The 14410-nt window shown below is 36.2% G+C and overlaps 1 protein-coding gene across 2 annotated transcripts in view; it reads right to left on the bottom strand.

Annotated features, from left to right (window-relative positions):
• Positions 1–2518, bottom strand: part of CNTN5 (contactin 5) — a 1399046-nt gene extending 1396528 nt beyond the window's left edge. Inside the window, exon 1 of one of the 2 annotated variants that reach the window (XM_045038579.1) lies at positions 2396–2518. The gene's annotated coding sequence lies outside the window, so the exon portion shown is untranslated. The remainder of the gene's footprint in view (positions 1–2395) is intronic. The other variant, XM_023239314.2, reaches the window with a different exon arrangement.
• Between the last annotated feature and the right edge of the window lie 11892 nt (positions 2519–14410).

Genomic DNA, 14410 nt, shown 5'->3' on the forward strand with positions numbered 1-14410 from the left:
GTTAGTCAATGGAACTTAAATGTAGTCAAATCATCTTTACACTATTAAAGCCATCTAGGCAAATTGTTTAATTTCATAAAATATGCCTTTTGTTTTCTCTAGGAGTTAAGACAAACTCCAAAATAACTTGGGCAGCATAGCAACCCCTTCCTTTCTTCATCTGGAGAGCCCTCTACCCTTTACTGACACCCTCTGGTCCTTATTACCAAATCAGTTTTGAGATTAAACCACACTCTAATCTCTAATCTAAAGGTGCTAAATGTCTTCTAAACTGTTAAATAAAAAATACATTTATAGAAATATATTTTAGCCAAACCTGTTCCATTTTAACAAACAGTTCTTCTCAGTTGGACCCATACAATTGAAGTAAACGTGCACAAGCAACTAATTTTTAATAGCCTATGTGTGTGTTTACTGTTTGATTTTAGTTAATCTTCCTAACCTACTAAAGATTTATTTACCACTTAATAGTTGAAGGGTTGCTCTGATAGGGAAACTTTAAGGTATTTCAGCGGTCCATTAAAAAATTCCACAATTGTACTTTCCCAGATCTATTTCTAAACATACTGTGGTGTACATTTGCCTCACAATTTACAAAGTCTGGCATTTAGTTAATCTATCAGGGTAAATATTCTTTTTTCTAACTTCGAGAATTCTGTCTATTCAACTGTATGCAATCAAAAAAGAAATTAAAATGTTTTTCTCCTCATTCCTTAGTTTTCAGAAGTTTTAAACTTTAGAAAAATGTAAAGTGTGCACCAACCCCTGCACAAAAACCTTGACACTTTATATTGTAATAAACATTCACTGATTTTCTATTTCAAATATGCTTTAATATCATCTCACCACAGTCCACTTGTTATTTTTCAAATTCTATTTCATTATTTATGGCACATTTCCTTTTTTTGACTTGTAACTTTGCATTTTGTGTTTTGTTTCTCTCACTAAACTTAGTTGGTCTTTGTATGTAATATCTTTAATTTTTAAGCATTTGCTTTATGTCACATATTCTTACACAGTCATATTGTTTTGGAGTTTCTTTAGAGTTGCGTCAGAGGAAACATATACCTATCAAGTTTGAGACTCAATATACTGGTCCACATACAACTCATGTGAGTATGCAGTAGGAAAATATACAAAGAAACATTTGTGAGTTGCTTAAAATTGACTACAGGCCCTTTGAAAAAAATAATGACCTCATCATTAGTAATTCTTTTACGTTTAGGATCACAGTATCAATCATGACGAACTCTTTCTAGCTTGCTATGATAGTCCTAAGTATTTCTGTAGCTCTGTTACAGTTCAATAGTAATCAATTATACCTTCACTAATTTTTTAAAATCGACCCACTATTTATTTATCTGTGTTTTTTAATGCTAGTATCCTAATGAATATCTATTTCTTTCATCCTTATTTCCCCAGGTAAAATTGAGAATCAAGGTGGAGGTATGGTGTCTCTAAATTATTTTATCTTTTCAATTAGAAAAAAAATACAGATGGATTGAATATAGGTAAGGCATTTCACATATGACAGTTTAAAAGTTTTCTCCTTCCAAATCTGCATTTAAATTACATGACTGCATTGTATTTTTCACACTAAAGAGGTAATAAAATTTTTAAATAAAACAATTCTAAAAAATTTATTGGATCCTTGTTTTTCCAAAAAAAAAGTTAGTTAATTAAAATTTTTCGAGGTTGTCAGAGTAATTCTCAGCCTATTCTACACCATGTTCATATTTATGCAAATTACTATTCTCTTCCACTTGTCAATAAAAAGCTTAATAAGTATGTTAACATATTTTTATTTTCTTAAAAAAATCTGTCTCATTCCCCTACATGACATTTAGAAAACACCGCAGCATAACTCAAGACACTGTTTTTCCTTGGTCTCTCTAACTTCATAGAACTCCACTTAGAGAGCATCCCTCCTGAATTTTAACAAGTTATTGCACTGCCAGGTGCCCAGTCATTGGGCTGTCTTCCCACAAATACAGGGCTCAGTCATGAGACATACATTCAGTATCTGAGAACCACATCCTATTTTCTGAGCATTTACCCTCTTTTGCAGAAAATTCTTCCCCTCACCTGGCATTCATTACCTTACCGTTTACTTGCAGGAATTGTTTACTCTTATTTTGGATGGCATTATGAGGTACACAAATAGGTTATATTCACTCAATGCTTCAACTTTTCTGACATAAAATCTCAGCAAAGAAAAAAACAGCATTTTGGGGGGAAAAACACAACTCTTTACGTTACAGTTTTTAAATTCTGGCAATATGGCAAGAAAAGATGGCTTTGCAGAAGGGAGTGTGTCAAAAATCGTTAAGTGCCTGGGAGATGAAGTGCATAATCACAGAAAGCAGTCCCTGGCAAAGGAATGCCTGCCACTTACCAATGAGATGCCAGACTCCCCTGTCCTTCCTCTGTGACTCTCAATTCCTGTCTGCCATCCTCCTGCCCGTCAACACAGTTCAGATAGAGCAGTTCCTTGAGTCCACTCTGCCTGTGGCAGGAGAGAATTGCGGAGTTTTTAATCATTCAGAGGAAATCCTCCAGCTTGCCCTGCTTCTCCCTGAAGAGGGGACCCAGGTAACTCATCCTTTCCGCCCCGAGCTTTAATGGCACTTTGGCTGCCGCCTCCTCGCAGTTCCGCGCCCCCACTCCGGAGTTGGTTATATCGGGAAGTAGGTGCGGCGCCTCCTCAGGCTGGTACGTTTGGGGCTCGCGTGTTTTCCTCCAATGCGTCCGCGCGCCCCGCGCCCCGCGCCTCTGACTGGCTGTGTCCTTCCCGGAGCGGTCCCTCGCCCCTCCCCGCTCGCCCGCGCTGTCGCTGTCGCCCGCGCCCTGCGCCTCACTGCCTCTCGCTGAGAAGGTTCATTTAGCATGTCCCCGGGCTGAAAGGTCTGTTTGCTTCCAAAAGGGCTTTATATGTTTCTCTACTCGTCTCACTAGTCAACCGCTATTTCCCTTCGCGCCGAAGTGCGGAGGGCTTCCCCTCCCCCCCAACCTGCTTTTCTGCGCCGCAACCTTTCCGAATTCAAATTCATAGATTACAGAGCGAACGTGTTGGCTGGTGACTGCTCAGGAGATCTCAGACGAGAATTCCCTCCTCTGCTCGCTGGCCGCTGTCTGTCTGCTTTCGGATTCCCACTCGGTCGCTCCTACCCCAGACTGCAGCGGCACCGACCGAGGCCCGCTGCTACTGGACTTTGCACTTTGGAGAATGTCCCTAGGTCCTGACCGGGAAGCGCTTCTCTTTGTTCGCACACTTACGAGTTTTATCTCAGGACGGTTAGGCTCTTTGACTGTTTTTATTTCTCCTTGGTTGTCCCCCCCACCCCCACCCCGCGTCAGTCCTGAGTAACCTAGGGAAATAGTCGGCTTAGTCTCAGACAGCGGCCCCCCCTTTTTTTTTTTCCTGAAATTTTATATCACAATGGATGTAATTGGAAAAATAACACAGGTAGTAAATCCACAGTGTGGCAGCTTTAGTGCTATTGTTCTGGTAGCCCTCCCCTTTACTTTTCCTCTCTCGATCTCAGAGTCATTCTCGAATTCTCTTGATTCCTTTGGTGCTAAGAGTTTGTTACAGAAATTATATTGCACGTCCTTTGCAATGTATTTCCATAGACAAAGCGATTAGCACCTGTGTTTAATGGAAAAGAAATCCCACGCACTGTTTTCTGTTTCTGTTCATCTATCTCTGCGAGACTGTGTGAGAGCCTCAGGTTACACCCGCTGTCGGTTGGTGTCCGGTTTGCTTGTGTGTTTGAGTCCAGCCTGACCCTGCACTGGGGCTGATTCTTCTGCTCACTTAATCCCTCAATGGGGTCTGACTGGCTCTAATTGGTAAGGAGAGTACAGTGCCACGCAGCCTGTAGCTGGAAGCCTTCCTACCACCAACTCTCTGTTGTTTCTCTTACAGCTTTTCTGGTAATTAAAATTAGTCTTTTTACTGTTTCTTGGCTTCTTCTCATTCATCCACACATGTTGTGAGAACATACAGCCTCTGCTTTTAATGGCCACCCTCAGGATCTGGGCTGATTTCTTGTTCCATAGCAAAGACAAATTTGTGTGTTCACATCTAATGCTTCTCTACCCTTCCATACTTTTTATTTTCTTTTTTCCTGCCTTCCAGTAATTAGGTTATTTTCTTTATGTGTTAACTGAGGGATTGTTGCCGAGATTTGACTTCTCTCGGCTTTTTCTCTGCTTCACTAGCTTCTCTCCTGTGTCAGGCTCTTGGTTCACAGAGAGAATCACCCGGACTTTTATAACCTCTTTAAATATATCACAACATAGATTCAAAGTCTAAAAGCTTAAAACATTTTTTTTTATTGTGCAGTGAGGTTTTTCCCTTTAAATGTTTGTTATAATTGAGCACATTCAGCCTTAATAGGAGATAGAAAAAACAAGCTTGCTTAGTTTTCTTTACTTCCTTGAACACCTTTATATTGCAATTGATTTGATAATTTTGGCATTTGTGTCATCACCTCATATATTTCATATATTTTCTTTCAACTTTCATTTCAGAAAAAAATTAAGTTGCCTTATTAAATTTTTTAAAATTAATCAAAAATGTAGGTCAGTCAAATCAAGACATAGGGTAACGTGATAGATAGTTGGAGAGACATGTAGCCAGGAATGAGGTTTAGACAGAAAAACTCATTTATATTTTGTTAAAAATGGCCTTAAGTTTACCATTAAGCTAGTAGCCAATTTAAAGAAGGAAATGCTATCGGTCACATGATTTGTGGTACCCTCCCACAGTTAACATGAACAAGGAGATGTATGTTTCAAATGATATAGGTGTGTTAATTATTTTAAATAAAATAATACAAAGGCTTATGATGTTTTGACATTTTACAAAAAAGATTATTATAATTAGGCATGAAGATATTTGTGTAACAAATATTGATAATGTAAAGCACTTTTCCTTTTGAGGTTATCTGATCATTTAGAGGGTGGGAAAAGAGATGTTGAATCTGGTTAATTAGGAATAGTAGGATCTATTTTTGTCAGTTCAAATTTAGAATGTTAATTTCAAGTCATATCAAGTCATAACGTAGGAGTGACTAGGTTACATGGATATATTGCAGCAAGACTCGGAATGAGTGACTATATTTTCATTTATTTTATAATTTAAAATATTTCATTATATAATATGCAACTGTAAATTCAATATTAGTATTATATATTCCATATTAATACCTATATATGTACTATATAGACAAAATAAGCCTTGACTTCTACATCTTTCTGAAAAATTTAGAATTCTGCTATTGTGGAATCTATTTTTGTTGTAGTGCATATTTTTAAATTGGTCTATAGGTCATGTACCTCTGTTATTACATCCACAAGGTTCAGGTGTAAGCAGGTGAACATTTGAAATTAGGAAAACAGCAGTGCGTAAGGTAAGAAGCAGGAAAAATTTTCTTTCAGGAGGTCTGCCAAGAAGAAACAAGCTAACTCATGTTTTCCAAGCACCCATCAAATCTTTTCACATGCATCATAACTAGTCATTTCTTTTATTGTTATGTGAAGATGGGAATTTAAAATATTGCTCTTATATTATCTTTAAAAGTCATAGGCATTCATGCCCCATGATAAAATCGCAATGCTATTTACTTTAAAAAGGTCATTATTAAAAAGATCGCTTGTTTCTCTCTATTTCAGACTGTTAGTGACATTTTAAAAATAGCCAGCTCATTGTCTACCCTGATAAAATAGCATTTGAACATTAAATGAATTAAAAATATTGTTTGTAAGTGGGTTAAGTGGTTTAGTGAGTCATTTTCTCCATGCTATGCTTATAGTACCTTGACCAAGCTGTCGTGTTGCTTATCTGATCTTGTTGTCTAACCATCTTTGTGTAAATGTCTTAATCTCTTTATTTCCTAGTCCCCAGTGGGCAAGTGAGCAGATGTAGCACATCTGTAGTAGTTGAGTTGCCTCTAAGCTTTTGTCTTATTTGTGTTACAGATTTTTTTCTTTAAATCACAGCCTCCTTTCCTCTCCTTTCATCTGACTCATAGAAGGTTCTAGGTTCTAGTTACGGGACCAATGCTACGTTATTTGTCAACAAATTGTGCCATAACATGAAGGGAAACAGAGGGCAATACTCAATTCAAGTATAATCCTTTCTTGAATCACCTGCTTTGCTTATTGGAGCCACTTTCAGCATTTGCATTTTTCTGTTTTGATGTTTTAATCTTCTATGTTATATATTGAAAATAATAGTGAATGTGAAAATACTGAGAAATTAATCAAAACCTCGCATTGTCAATGTACACCTGTATTCCCTATAAATATAACTAAAACATGAAGATCCAAAAGTAAACTTTTACTTGAACTGGACAACATATGATGATTTTAATTTTATTTTGGGTTTCTTAGAACATCAGTTTTAGTACTTACATCACAGCTGTTTTGTGAAAGCAGAAATAAACATATCTTAATCAGACTTGGAAAATATACTGACTTAATTAATTTAACAGCTGTTCCGGTAACCAGCACTAAAGAACATAGCCCACTTTGTGGATGTCTTGATAACATCTGTAGCTAAAAGCATTACGAGGTCTGAGAGAGGAGCTCTAATTTGACGATTTTGGTGCTCAGAGTGCCGACTTTTGCTTATGGAAGCTATGGACATTACTGACCTCTGAGTGTCCCTTAAGCTCATCCTGTGACATCTTGGTCTAACAAAATGTTTTTACTTAGGAAAGAACAAAAGACACTGTCAGTTTAACTAAGATTTTACAAAACAGGAGTAAAAGTTGAAATCTTACTAATTTAACGGTAAGGTTTACTTACTGATTGTATTCAGTAGCTTGTTAGATAAACACGTGCATTTTTTTCCTAAATATATCTTTAGTGTAAGGATGTACATTAAGTTTTAATATACTTTCGATTATAGACGTCTACTTTCCATTTTGTATAGCGTTCTCTCACCAAGATGTTCTCATATATAATTATTTTCTGTAAAGAAACAAAACCTAGTTCATTTGTTCATGACCAGGTATGTCTCCAAATATTATCTGTTTATGCAAATCTTTTCAATCTGGAATAAAAATTTCTAATGCCTTCTTATGTTCTAATTTGTTGTATCTTATTTTAAAGGAGTTTCATACGCGTGTTGTATTTTGATCATTTTCCATCTCTTCCTGAACTTACAAGTGCATTAATTTGACCTTTCTTTGACTTTTTGCCCTAAATATGAATAATATTTCTCCAAAATAAATTTTTTTATCAAATACTATACCCATATTTCGATTCCAGCTCTTCATCGTCTCATTTATAGCTGGACTCAGTCTTTTTTCTAAATCGTATTTATAACCCAACTTAAGAATTTTATGTAGGTCTTTATATAGAGAGCCAGACTGTATGCTTCCTGTGGACCAGGAACTAAATTTTCTACACTATGCTGAAATTTTGGTTTAAACTTTTTATTGGCTGAGTAGTGTACATGTAGGAAACCTTATTTGCTCATCTGAGATTCATTCAGAGTGCATTCTGAAGCAGCACCACTTACTTTTCTGTTCACCAGTAAGACTGTAGTTTGCAAATGTGACCACTAGATGGCATTGGTGTTCTAATTAGGAATGTCATTTAGGTTGTGTCCTAGGGATTTTGATTTTTTAGGAATGAGAGGAACCCCCAAATTAGCTACTGACTCTATAAGAAGAGTTATATATACAACTTAATGTAAACATCTACTAAGCCCATCAGAAAATTGTAAAATGTCAAATGTTTAAAAGGTGATCTTGCACCTTGAGGCAAAATAAGAGCTATTGAAATTTGTTGAGGGTTAAATATACACGAGGCATTGAAATAGGTATGTTTTATGGGGCGCCTGGGTGGCTCAGTCGGTTAAGCGTCCGACTTCAGCTCAGGTCATGATCTCACAGTCTGTGAGTTGGAGCCCTGCATCAGGCTCTGTCTTGACAGCTCAGAACCTGGAGCCTGCTTTGGATTCTGTGTCTCCCTCTCTCTCTGCCCCTCTCTCTCTCTGCCCCTCCCTCTCTTTCTGCCCCTCCCTCTCTCTCTGTCTCAAAAATAAATAAAAAACATCATTTTTTTTTTAAATAGGTATGCTTTAGATGATTTGTTCCCTTTTGTCCTAATGGTCTAGCTGAAACTCATTTTCAAGTACTCTGCCTCCATTGACTGTTCTTAACCAGTTCACTAAACCAATCCTGGTTTTGATTAGAGTAAATCACTTAAATCACCACAAAATAACGTGTTGGTACCAGATGCACAGAACACACCTCATGTATAGAGAATCCAATAAATGGAAAATAATTTTAGCACAAGTACATAACAAGATAAAATGCCATATTAAACCTATTCATTGGAAGTTTATGGAATTTTGTGTATATTCTCTGGGACATGTGATTCATTCAAGTAATATTGATTAGGAAATTACTAGTCTAAGTACTATACAAGGTGAATAAATTTAAATATGAGATTTCACAAAACCTTTTTTCATATACTTCAAAAAGTAAAGAGTTATATATTCTCTCATTCTAATATTTTGCCTGAATAATACCAGATTCAAAATGCTAATTGACATATAACAAACCCACAATTTTGGGAAAAAACACATAGTTTTAACTATAAATGCTGTTTGGTTCCGAAGAGATTACATTTTGAATTTCCAGTTGTTTGCCATCAATCCTATTTATGTCTGGTTTGCTTTCTTTATGAATTAAAAAACATTTTTCTGGGGCGCCTGGGTGGCACAGTCGGTTAAGTGTCCGACTTCAGCCAGGTCACGATCTCGTGGTCCGTGAGTTCGAGCCCCGCGTCGGGCTCTGGGCTGATGGCTCGGAGCCTGGAGCCTGTTTCCGATTCTGTGTCTCCCTCTCTCTCTGCCCCTCCCCCGTTCATGCTCTGTCTCTCTCTGTCCCAAAAATAAATAAAAAACGTTGAAAAAAAAATAAAAAAAAAAATAAATAAAAAACATTTTTCTGTCACCATGTCAGGGTCAGTCTGGTGCCCAGAAATTGGGTTATGTTCTTTCTATCTGACCCACCACCAACTATTGCTCTTCTGATAACTGGTAGCAGTGAAGGGATCAGGACTCTGCTGAAAATTGTTTTGATAACATGGAGGCCCCTTCTGGAATAACTACATTAACTTTGCTGCTGACAATGTTAAAAACTTACTTTGTGTCAGGGTGCCTAAGTGGCTCAGTTGGTTGAGCATCTGACTTCGGCTTAGGTCATGATCTCGCGGTCTGTGAGTTCGAGCTCCGTGTCAGGCTCTGTATTGACAGCTCAGAGCCTGGAGCCTGCTTTGGATTCTGTGTCTCCCTCTCTCTCTCTGACCCTCCCCCGCTCATGCTCTATCTCTCTCTCTCTCTCTCTCTCTCTGTCAAAAATAAACATTTTTAAAAAATTTTAAAAAACTTTGTGTCTGTGAAATTTTGAGATATGATTTATAAGCTGTGCAGTTACATATATAACAATATTTTATCGTTAAATAGCACCTTTCTTATAAGGATCTCAAGTTCATTGAATATGAAAACAAAAACTAAACAATGTAGTATAGCTACATGTCACTGCTTTCATATACCTTTCATTATTTCCTATGTCACATCATCTGTGTGCATACATATACTTTATATGAAAGGAAAGAATCATACACTGTGAACCTGTTTTCAGAGCAATTGGTGAAGAGATGTTCCTAATGAGGTGAAAATAATTACTTCGGTTGGCAAACTATAATATAATGCAACTTTATTATAAAGTATTAATTATTAATTATTAGCTTGCAAAAGGCTGACAGTTTTGTAGTGGAAAAAAAAAAAAAGGAATCTATGCTGGACAGTTCCAAAGAAAGCTAAAAGGTTGAACAAGATGGCATCATGTTGGCTGAGGCTTGTGCAAAATGATGCTTGCTGATTAGGTAGCAAATACTGATAAGAAGCCAGCAGTAGAGCAAATCATATCAAAACCCACTGGAAAACAACATGAGACCAAAAAATTAACAATGTTTGCTGAAGAATTACAGCAGTGGTGTTTTGTACTTCTGTGAGCCTTAGGATAATGCTACCTATGGTGTCTGCCCCCGAAGGGTAGGAAGTATGGTCATGTTACAGTGGCAGCAGCACAATTAATGTGTAAGGAGCTATTAGTATTAGTGAAAACTGCATGTTTGACTCAAAGTTTGAAAACTTTAAAAGAAAAATCATTAAATTAGAGCTTTTACAATATTATATGAATAATGGGAAAAATCTTGCTTTCTGACCACAGAATTATTCTCTTAATAAGGGAAAAAAGAACCCGATTTCCAAATTCATGGAGGAGTCATTGAAACAGTATAGTGGATTCCATTCTAGACCACCATCTCTCCTTCCCAGATGGGGTTTACCTGCTGGTTATCCCTTGCACGTGTTCTCCTGGGAAAACAGAGAACGCACATGATGAGCCCCTAAGCTCAGCAAGCTACAGTGACTTCAGCTTCTCCACACCATACAGGACTGCTTCTTTCTCCTTCCCCACTTTGTTTTCCTTATCTGTATTCCCATATGACCTGAGTTAGAGTTCTAACTCCTCTGATTCTCTTATACTTATTGATATAAACACAAATCTTATTCTGTTTTGTTCTCATTGTGTTAGTTACTTCAAAATGAAAATATGCTCCTTATGACAGGATAGGAAATACATATTTTTTTTTTCTTTTTGAAGTCTAAATTGTTGACTTTGATATATTCTGACATTGGATAAAACACATTTGTGTTTCATTTTCTTACTAAATCTTTACTGAAGATGGTGTATACAAGTGTTTTTTTTTTAATTCTTGAAAATGCTTTATTTATTTTTTAGAGAGAGAGAGAGAGCAGGGAAGGGGCAGAGAGAAAGGGAGACAGAATCCCAAGCAGACTCCTTGCTATCAACACAGAGCCTCAGGTGGGGCTCAAACTCAGGAACTGTGAGATCATGACCTGAGCCAAAACCAACAGTTGAATGCTTAACCGACTGAGCTACCCAGGCACCCCTCACCCAAGTTTTGTTTTTTTTTTTTTTGTTTTTTGTTTTTTTTAATGAAAGCATAGAAAATATTTTGAAAACCATCAACATGGCATAAAAACTTAAGAGACATTCTTTCTGATATCTCAATTGGGCTTGTCTTTTTAATGGGTTACTCTCTTGCTTACTGAGGGTGCATATGACTCTTGTAGAAATAGCCAAGTATTTTAAGCTTATGTTTCCATACATAATTAAATTTGAAGTTGCATTCTTTTGCTTCTGTCATAAATCAGTGTTCTTATTATTTCCTGTAAAAAAAGACATTTCCAAATAAGGATCTTCGGTTCATATAAAGAAGTTCCAACAAACTGAAAACTGTTTATTGTTAAGCTGTCAGAGCACATTGAATTTTAACAACAATCAAATTTCACCTATAAAGCATTCTTAATATATAATATACTTATTAGTTAACAGATTAAAATAGAAGAGAGGGGAGTTCTAAGCATTGCTTGGATTATACTTTGCATAAGTAAATATTTATTCCTTCTATATGTTACCTGGGTATTTGTTTTTCTTTTGTTAAGTATTATTTAATGGGCTTATATTTAAACAAAGAATTCTGAAGTGTATTTGTATTTACAGGATTTCTTATTTGAAGTTCTTTGTGCCACTGCTGCTTGGTAGGTATATTTAAAATTAAGTTTCTTTCTCTTCACATGGTAGATTGATATGATAATTAATACAAATTATAATTGATTCACACATTCTTTTAACAAATGTTTTTACTACTGATTATGTAACACTACTTTCAAGGAGCTTATGGTACAGACGTGGAAATGCAATGTCCAAAGTGCTTTAACAGAGATATTTTCAGGAGTCTGTAGGAAGGCAGGAGAGAACAGCACTGAAGGGAGCCCTTTACCAAGAACATGAATCTTAAATGGTTCAGAAGAATGAGGGGGAGAATCGGCCAGAGGTGATTACATCTATATCTATATCCACATCCACATATTGTGAGGAAGAAAATAATTCTCTACCTTTCCAGGTTTAAAAAAACAGGTAATAAAAAGACAAATTAAGAGGAGAAACACAAATACAAATGTAATAACCTGTATTCCTTCTGTATGCATTGGAAACACTCAGGAAAACTGAGTAACTCCTCAAAATGGTTGAAGTCATCACCTGAAATTCCATTTTCTGCTAAAGGCAAAAGAAGTTGTTGCATGTGAGGAGTTACTTATAGGAGGAAAAACATAGTCAACCCAGAGTAAGATTGTGATGCAGATTTAAGTCCATGCTTTCACCACTGGTAACAGTTTCCAGGGAATAGGATATCCTCCTCTTTCTGGTGCAGTGAGATAGATACTTACAAATAGAGATTTCCCTTATAAACATAAATGTTTTGCAAAAGAGTAAGTTCTGCTCAGTTTCCAGAAGGTTTCCTGTGTCTACAATTTCTTTCTTTCATTTTTAATGTTTATTTTTTAGAGAAAGAGAGAGAGAAAGAGAAAGGGGGAGGGGGCGGGCAGAGAGCTGGAGACACAGAATGGGAAGCAGGCTCCAGGCTCCTCACTGTTAGCACAGACCCCAAAACGGGACTGGAATTCGCAAACTGCAAGATCATGACCTCAGCCGAAGTCAGACACTTAACAGAGTCATTAGGCATCCTTTCTTTTTTTAATGTTTTTTTTTTTGCACAATTTCTCAAAAATAGCCAGTTTGAGATCATCTTTCAGCCAAAGAGACATATTTTGGGGTCCAAAATTCTGCTTACTTTCAACATCTATACCTACATCTATACCCATAGTCATATCTTTCTATGTCTGTATTTATATAGATATGTATATTGACATTTATATCAAATATCTATACCTATCTATCCCTGTGATAGGAGCACAGTGTGCTGTTTCATGTTTTCCAGAAAGTTAAAATTAATGAATATGGGTAGATACTGCAGCCCTTGGAAAGTGCAGAGCAGGAGATGTTAAGTAGCAGATTTTTAAGGTAAATACTTACATATAATCTTAAGGAACAGAGATTACTGAAAATATTTGGACAGGAGAAGATAATTATGTAGATGAATAGTCTTGAATCAAAGAAATAAGTTAGGAAACTATTATAGTATTTTATCCACGGATCATAAAAGCAGAAACTAGGAATGTGGCAGGGTAGTGGATCCCAGAGACTTCTAGGATGAGGAAACAGGAAGATGTGTGGACTAACTGGGCATGTTGGGTGGTGACAGACAAAAACCACTGTGCATTAACTCTTTTCTTCTAGGACCACACAACTAGGTATACTATGTGAACAAAATAGACAGGAAATAGATTTTGTCTTCCTGGATCTTAGATTTCATTGGGAGATCTAATCAAATAAGCAAGACATTACACTGAACCCATTGCTAAGTGGACAAAAAGGGGAACCCTAGCTGTCAAAAGTAGTGAATTTAGCTGAAAAGTATTATCTAAGGGATAGATTTAAGAGATAGATAATGAGTTCAGTTTATAGTGAAATAGATTCATTTGTGCAATGTTTAAGAAACTTGTGCTGAATAATATGGAGAGCCTATGTTTAGAGGTCATACATTTTGTGTTTAAAGTATTCAGGTATATTTGGTAGCTGATGCATGGAATAAAAATATTGATATTGAGAATGATAGCATAAGAAGAGGGCAGGGCCAACAATGGAAGCTCAGGGAACACTACATTTTAAAGTCATAGAGAAATAAAAACTAATAGTGGATATGGAGAAGGTAATATCTTGTATGAGAAAGAGAACCATGGAGGTTTGTCAAGGAAGCTAAAGCTGGAGATAATTTCAACAAGTAGAGCATGCACAAATGCATCAAGTTCAAAGAAGTGAAAGAAGATAGGAATTAAACATTCATTTTTGATTTGGCTTTTAGAAGTTGGGGAGAATACACAGGCGTGTTACAGCAATGAAAAGTGCCTCAAAGGCAATGGATAATGTGAAAAGGTCATCAAAACTTTGATGTATTTGTTTTAACAAAATAGAAGGATAGAGAAAGATTTTTAAAAGTTTCATGTATAACTTTTCTTGTTTGGCTGAATTTAACTTAAGGTCTATAGTACTAATTTGTTTTTGTTTTAACTGAGGGTTTTGTTCATCATTACTATTTTTGTGTTTTTTTCCTGGAGAGGTATTTCTTGAACATATCATATTCTTATCCGTTGTTGTTGGTATTATTGTTGTTAAAAGAAAATTAGATCTTAGGAATTCAATTTATGGTACATATTCCATATAAAATTAGATATAAATATTTTGTACATACCCATATACATGTGTACATAACATTTTACTCTTACATTTTAAGAATTACTTTTTCTTAAACAAAAAGCACACTGTAACATACAGCCCTACGGCAACATGAGTATCATTTTATAGCAACACTAAACTTATCAATTCCAAATTGA

This window comes from Felis catus, chromosome D1 (assembly GCF_018350175.1).
Source record: "Felis catus isolate Fca126 chromosome D1, F.catus_Fca126_mat1.0, whole genome shotgun sequence".
Lineage (NCBI taxonomy): Eukaryota > Metazoa > Chordata > Mammalia > Carnivora > Felidae > Felis > Felis catus.